The 8,152-nt window shown below is 41.8% G+C and overlaps 1 non-coding gene across 1 annotated transcript; it reads left to right on the top strand.

The window, feature by feature from the left end:
• Nucleotides 1-2,491: 2,491 nt before the first annotated feature.
• On the top strand, nt 2,492-2,562 carry Trnag-gcc. Its single transcript has one exon. It is a non-coding gene; the product is annotated as a tRNA-Gly (tRNA).
• The last annotated feature ends 5,590 nt before the right edge of the window (nt 2,563-8,152 follow it).

The raw sequence follows: 8,152 nt of genomic DNA, 5'->3' as shown, positions 1-8,152 counted from the left end.
ATTTACGCTCGTTCCTTTACGTCCGCCGCAGCCGATAATGTTATCCCCGGGAATACCAAAAATATAATTTCTTTCAGCAAAAAAAAAAAAAAAAAAAACAAAAAAAAAAAACAGAATAATAAAACGCCCGGTATATCACAGCTTTGACAACGCTTCGCGTGTGTGAGGTTCGATGACCGACAGAGAACCACCGCTGGCCGTGCTCCCGAAGCGGGGAAGTGCAGTTTATGGAGACCGATCATATTATCAGAAAGGTGCAGACTAGGGAGCCTTCATGTGCGCGAAGCGCACATGGAGGCACTCTAATGCAGACAATCCAGGGAAAGTATTCTTGCAACTATGAGGTTCCAGTTGTACTTACACATGCATTATCGTCAAATTTGACGGAGTTCCTTCCAACACTAAAGAGTTGTCAAGAGTGAAGATTATAAAGGAGAATATCAGCAGGAATCTATTGTTTATTCAAAACAAAACAAGCATCAGAAAAACGCATTTGGGCGGCCGGGGAGGCCAGAAGCACGGACTGCGCGCACCCAGCGTGGAAACAGCGAATGAGAGGGCACTCCTAGCAATCTGTTTTCAGAGCCACGGTATGCCGGCTGCCGGCCAAATGTCCACTTTAATTCTATTATGGCTTTCGAAACGTAAATACGCGCTCGAGAATTTTCAACAATATCACGCGAGCGCCGACCGGCCTGTAGATCAGCGCATCGCCACGGCGCGAAGTAGCGATATCAATGACAGTACGCGCGTACGCAGAAGAAACGCGCCGAAGTCGGCGTCGGCTGCTAAGCTGTTTCCCCAATCACGACCCACCCCTGGCGCGACGCCCACCGCTTGCTCCACCCCATAAGCAGGGGACCTAGTAATCAAAGCGACACACACGGTACGCAAACACGAACAGCAGCCAGTAGGAAGGACACCGACACGAGCTTAGTCAGCGAACGAAAAGACAGACACAAACTTCACTCTAGGCAAACAGAGCAGGGGTAGTTACAAGGATGAGAGGCGTGCGCAGACGGAGGTAAGCAGTGCACAATAAATACGCGAAAACTCGCAGCAACCGAAGAACCACGCAGCAAACACGTACGTGCACACGCACCAGAAGCACGTGCGTCACGCTGCGTATCTACGCGGAACTGGTGATTTTGGCATTTCGGTAATTTGAAACTTCGATATCGATTGCGTGAACAATTTATTCAGCAAACTGAACCGGTGGAGCCTCGCATAAAAAAAAATCGTTTGACAATATGAAAGCGACTGAAATTCTTCCTAAAAGCTATATTAGCAGAAAGTACCGTGTTATAAAGGACCTCAGGAGTTTCGACCAAGTTTTCCAGCACGTTATTTTGAAGAAACGGAAGAAGCCAAGTGTACAACCAGTTTCCGAAGCTGGCAACCACAGCTGGAATCAGCGCCATCCTCGGCAGTTTCCTGAACCTCGCGTAGTCACATTTCAGCCACCGCCACATAGAGGGCGCAACCAGACATCCAATTTGTGTTTTCTGTATGTTTTATGATTTGTTTTAATAAATAGGCTCGATTAGTGAAAATGTGGGCTAATAATCAGGACCTGGAACAGTAATCTCCATTTAATACTAAAAATATCGGCCTAAATGTCTGCCAAAAAGGGTCAAAATACTCGGTTTTGACTATCAACAAATTCGTGATTTCGCCTATATTAAAACTTTTTTTATGGAAACTCAAAGGTGAAATTTAGAAAAAGGGCCTCTAATGACAAAGCAGAATATGTTTTTCTTTGCACGTCTACAGTTTAATTCAAATGTGCCAATCCCTAAGCGCTGTACCACTGTACTACCAAATGAAGTTTGCCAAAAAAAAACTGTTTTTGTCACTTTTCACGTGAGCATTCCGAAAAAAGTTTAGGCCATATTACAATGAAATTTAGCGTAGCTCTTTCTACCATAGTTGCAAACAGATGTAAAAGGTTTTAAATAAAATGACCGAGTAGGCGGCGAAAAATCCGCGACTGAATGTGCTTCCGCGAGGTACATATTTTAAAGTAAATATCTGTCAAAATAAAATGAAAAACGAAAAAAGGGCCTCTAATGACAATGAACGCACTCTTCTTCTGTAACATTCTAAAATTTGAAATAAATTGCTCCAATTGTGCACCGTACCACTGTACTACGAAACCATGTTTTGCCGAAAAGGCCAATGTTCGCGGGTGCCCACTGAATTAGCGTTTTGCATTAGGAAAACAAATCCTACATCAGAGGAAAGATAATGTTGTACAGGACAAGATGATATATAACACATAATTTTAGAAAGCTTGAACACGCCACAATCGCATTTCGAAAACGTGCGGAAAGCGTCATATGTCATGGCCGCCGTGGGACCGCAGCCTTAATCTAAGACAAAAATAAAAACGGAGTTCACTTCTGTCACCTGCCGGCAGCAGAGCTGCAGTACTGAGGTCACTGCGGCTTGCCCGGTTCGCTGGGAGAGTGGCTGATGGACTTTTCACGGCGCGTCGGTGGTTCAGTGGTAGAATACTCGCCTGCCACGCGGGTGGCCCGGGTTCGATTCCCGGCCGACGCAATATTTTTTTTTTTAATGTTGTGATACAAATATGAGAAAGAAATAAGGCGAGGAGTGTGGTTCTCAGGTGTAACCGCTCCACTAGAAAAAGCGGAGAGAGAAAAAATTACCTCCCCTCTCACCCCTCGTATCGTCTGCTCCGCCGAGTGGGCTGTACCTTGCATCCGGCTGGCGTTCAAACTCGGTTTAAAATCGCTTCTGGAAATTTCAAGGGCAGATGGGCGGATTTTGATGTGCAAGTTATCGTGTAATGCTATGCTCGATAACAAGACTAACAGAGTCTAATAACTATGTCACCTGCGTGCACATAACAAAAATGGAAAAACTGTGTCAGAGTGGTCGGTTGCTCCGTGTGTGTGTGGTTATACTATAAATCAGTATACACACACATACACACACTAGCTGATATTTCCCAGGCTCACTGATTTTAAATCTAACCTTAGATATCAGCTTTTTTCTATAATATAGCAATACAACATCTCTAGTTACAGAAAATATATAAAACTTAAACATAGTAAACTATAAGAGATAGAAACATAGTAAACTATAAGAGATAGAAACATAGTAAACTATAAGAGATACACCTGGAATTCATACATATTTCGGTCGGCATTGCGGTTCTCGACACTCGTGATATTAAGAAGATACAAGAATTACGTAAATACATAATTCACATGTTAATAATAAACAGTCTAAAATATTATATACAAATAATGATTAGTAATATCAAACTCCATATTATTTCCTCCTAAACATGACACTTTCAAGAAAAACAAAAAAACACGGATCATCCTCGTCGTCCTCTTCCAAGATTACTAAAGGGCACAGAGCAAGAAGGACAGGAATTCTATATTTAAAGCAATAGACTTCGAAACTGAGACAATTTAAATAATTTATAACTAGGGCTCCGTGTTTTCAGAGTTTAGTTTTCGTAAAATTCGGAGGGTGTTTTTCGGAGTTTATTTTTTTTTGCGAAAATTCGGTGTTTATCGGAGTTTATTTTTCGTAAATCCCCAATTCTCCGCAATTCGGGATTAATTTCGCAGTGTTTCCTATTAAAAAATTATAAATAATAACCGGATGCAAACGAATGCCAGATAAAAATAAAACGCGCTTTATCAATTAAGATTTCTTCAGCTGAATTTGGCGTTGTTGTCATTGGCAATATTAATTTGTCCCACGACAAAAATCGCACAAAAGTGTGGCTTCGATAAACGTCAATACCTTAAAATCAATGACCTGCCGCAGGTAGCCGCAAGGAAGCTCCTAGTCATCCCATCAATCTATCCCGCGGCCGCGCGAGGTGGAGTGATTAAGGATGTGATAGAGAAGGTTCAACTGCCCCCTTTTTATATATATATATATATATATATATATATATATATATATATATATATATATATTTTTTTTTTTTTTATCTTTTTATCTTTGTATTCTATGTATGTTTCGCCTTTTTTGTTTTTCTTGCTTCTGCTGCATTTCACTCGACACTTGAGGTCTCACTTTTCAAGTCCCGCTTGAGGAAGAAGGGTCCCCCTTCGAAACGCCGCGGTTTCTGTATGAATTATACATGTTCAATTAAATCGTCCAAGTTTGTTTGACCCTTCGGTGGCATCTACTTTTATAAAAATACGCCTACAGCCTACTTAGCCCCAAGATGTCATATATATATATTTTTTTTTTTTTTGAAGGGGGGGGGGGGGGGTGGCATGGGGGCACTTAAAGGGGCGGTGCAATGATTTGAACACTGAACGAATGTGCAGCTTGTACTTTTTATATTGTTTATTTCGGCATAAGTAAGAAAAAAAGTGCCACCATACCCCAAAATACCTCTATTTCGCTGCGTAATCGTAAAATAAAAAAACGCTTTTTTTCCCCAACCTGCGGCCACATGGTGGCCGCAAATGGTACCTGTGGTGTGACGTCATTCGGAGTGGTTTTTGTAAGTGATAGTGTTAGACAATGGTAAGCTTGATTTAAAGTTAAGTTTAAAAAATCTTGTTGTTTAGGCATGCAGAAACGCTTCAAAAGCCTAATATTGCCGCTAAAAGGGTATGAATTATTTGTGGCGCCATCTACCGCAAGTCAACCAAACCTGCCGTCGCCGTCATCCGTCGACGCCCGAGGCGCCTACGGCGGCTACACGAGCAACCCGGACGTTTTGTCTTTCTCTGGCTCGACGGAGTGCGTTGGTCGTGGTCCGTAGTATCGTGGTATAGTTATTGTTCCTTGTGTCTCGACCTCGACTTCGACTGCCCGCCGCGTCGACTGCCTGCCGCACAAGTGCAACTGATTTACTATACGCAAGCATCTTGTGCTCTACGTCGCTCAGGCCATCCGCCCATGCCGCCATGTTGGTCGGGAATCGACGGGAGAGCAGCGAGCCTGGCGAGCCGGCGAGCGCTGGGGAAACGGAAGCCAGAAGCACCCAACCGGAAACCAACGCCACTCCAAATGACGTCACAGGCGAAGCTGGTGCCGCTTCAATGTTGAGTTGAGGGGTGCCGGAGATACCAATTCCTTTTATTTTTTTTAATGAAAACTAAGAAAAACAGGAAAGAATAGCTTTCGGTCCTTCGTTTTATATGTGGCCGGGATCAATTCCCGCAATTAATTAGCCAAAGTCCGCAAATTGTTGCACCGCCCCTTTAACAATTCGGAGTTTATCGGATAAATCCGGATTGACAAAAATTTTACCGGCGGGTGTTTTTCGGAGTTTTTCGGATTTATCCGAAAACACGGATACTATTTATAACACATGCCCAAATGAGCTTTTAGGTCCGTTCCTGATCCCCGAGGTTTTGATGTTCCCAGTTTATATATATAAAAACAATATATATATATATATATATATATATAGTATATATATATAAAAACACCCGGTATATATATATATATATATATATATATATATATATAGTATATATATATTAAAACACCCGGTATATATATATATATATATATATATATATATACCGGGTGTTTTGGGGAAGACTCAGAAATCCTAAAAATTAGGGCGCTTGAAAAAAGAAGAAACTGTCTTCGGGAACAAACTACCAGCCACGGCGGACGTCAGGGATTGCCAAAAAACATACTAATTAGCCAGCTAATTAATTAAAACTTGTTAATTAACTTTTTAATTAGGGGAAATAGACATATGGTTCCAATTATAAAGTTGCTGAGAGTTATGGAAAACCACTAAATCAGTCGTTTTCAGAAAGACTTTGAGCGCGTGAGAAGCGTAGTAGTGCACTAAAGTTACCGCTCTTTGAGCAGGTACAAAGCTAGCGGTTGCGATAAGGCGCCCGCGCGATTTTTACGCTTCTTATCTAGCCCCAGCCTTGTACCTGCTCCACGAGTGGTAACTTTAGTACAATACTACGCTTCTCACGCGCCGTAAGTCTTATTGAAAATGAGTGATATAGTAGTTTTCGATAACGCTCAGCAACTTTCTAATTATAATCATATGTCTATTTCCACTAATTAAAAAAATTAATTAACAAATTGTAATTAATTAGTTGGCTAATTACTATGTTTTTGGCAATTCCTGACGTCCGCCGTGGCTGGTAGTTTGTTCCCGAAGAAAGTTCTTTTTGTTTTTTGACGCTTTAATTTTTAGGATTTTTGAAAGTCTTCGCAGAAACACCCGGCTTTAATAACAAATTTTCTTTTTGGTCATTGGACCCTATTTATTTATTTTTGATTGGTTGAAACCTGTTTTGCCATTTGGCGGTGCAGGATGAGAGACACACATTTTTTTATATGCACTGAGAAATTGAAAATAAATTGAAATTGTAATGTTTATTCTCGGAGAAAAAAACGTCCTCGCACAACTGAGTGCAGTTAGCTGTGTCGTAGGTCAACGTAATGGCACGTGAAATAAACTTCCTTAAATGGTAGCTATTTTTTTTTTAATTCGAGGACAAGTTAGAGGTGTTTTTTCGCTTTTTCCAGATTTTAATAAATGCGGCTCGGGATTCTTTGTTTTATTTTTGGGCGCTTATCGGTGTATACATAAACTACTGAACCATACTTTTTTTTTTTTAATTCGCGTGCCAATTTTTTTTATTTTATTTAATTCGCATGCCAACCGATCAAACATTTAATCTCTTCTTTTTTTTTATATTTGTTTACCGTGAAACATATTTCACCCTTTCCTCAGATCTGGTCACTTCATAATAGCGCCGCCACTCTGGATCCTGACATCTCGTTTTTGTCTCCCGTGTTTCACTTCCGCTGAATAGTTCGTTTTTTTTTTTCTATCTCTAGCGTTCGCTCAGCTAAAGTGGAAACGTGTCGAAGGAGTACACGTAGCAGAGCGCGTTGAAAACTGCAGAATACACGTAAAGAACAGAACACGTAAAGGACGAACGCAGACACACACAGTTCTTTCAAGAACGGCGTGTGTCTGTGTTCGTCCTTTACGTGCTTTCTTTTTTCTGTGTATCATGTCGAAGGAGCTTCGCCTAAACTCTTCGAGCAAGCTGGGCTGCCCACCGTCGCTAAAAAAAGGCCGTCGCATCGTGTGCGCGTGGCTTTTTGTCCCGCGCCATGTGGCGATACGATTCAATAAATGACCACCTGTTGACGAACCGTTGGCATTCCCCGAGACGGGTAGCAGAAAGGGAGACCCTACAACTCTTAATCTCTCTCACCTACCATACCATAGTTTTATTTTTGTGTTTTGTCTTACTTTTCCATTAGTGTATCCTGAATGTGATCAGATATATTTTTGCTTCTTCAAGTGTTCTTGTGGAGGTGCGTCAACCACAAGGCCATTGTGATTGGTAGCTTTGAAACACTTGAACCAAAAAAAAAAAACTCCAAATTTCAGTTTTATTATTATTCTTATTACTAGTAGTATGAGTAGTAGTAATAATAGTAGCAGTAGTAGCAGTGGTAATAGCTGTACTGGAAATAGTAGTAGGGTTACTTGTTTGCGGTGAACACCGATAAACCCCGAAAAGTAACTGTCCAGAAGGTTCTGATCAAAATCTGAAAAAACCAAAGAAAAGAAAAAAACCTAACTGAAATTATTTTTTAACTAAATAGACGCAATCTAAGATTTCCTCGAATATATACTTAACCACAGCTTCATTTTTTGCTTATCGGGTACACAGTGCCCGCTGAACTCTTCGCGAGGCTGCTGCGTTTCCTTTTTGTAGTCACGTCCATCGACCCGTTTCTTTCCCTCATCGGTACCAGGACAGCATCCAACTATTTGGGCTACGTGCATGTTCCCTGGAGGTGCGGTAATCCTACGCCCGTCTCCTGTTTCCCCCAACCTCGAAAATCGCCAGTCTTTTATCTGAGAGCAAAAAATGACACTGCAGAACACCGAATCTGTGGCAAAAACCATTGGCATCCGCAGAACTTTTTCCAGGGGGGTACACACTTATACAGCCCCCCCCCCCCTCCCTCCCTCCCTCCCCCCCCCCCCCCCCCCCCCCCCTGGGGAATGTTGTCGATGTTGGCTATTTTCAGCACGTTTCTACGTTACTCTCTACCTGCTTTCACGGCTGCGCCCTGGATTTGGGACTACAAAACACTGATCTCTATGACAAATGCTAAATCGCGCTTTCCTCTCCCG

The sequence above is a fragment of the Ixodes scapularis genome, unplaced genomic scaffold, assembly GCF_016920785.2.
Source record: "Ixodes scapularis isolate PalLabHiFi unplaced genomic scaffold, ASM1692078v2 PGA_scaffold13__105_contigs__length_92229423, whole genome shotgun sequence".
NCBI classification, from domain to species: Eukaryota; Metazoa; Arthropoda; class Arachnida; order Ixodida; family Ixodidae; genus Ixodes; species Ixodes scapularis.
The sequence above is the reverse complement of the archived record's forward strand: the minus strand, read 5'-3'. Positions and strand labels throughout refer to the sequence as shown.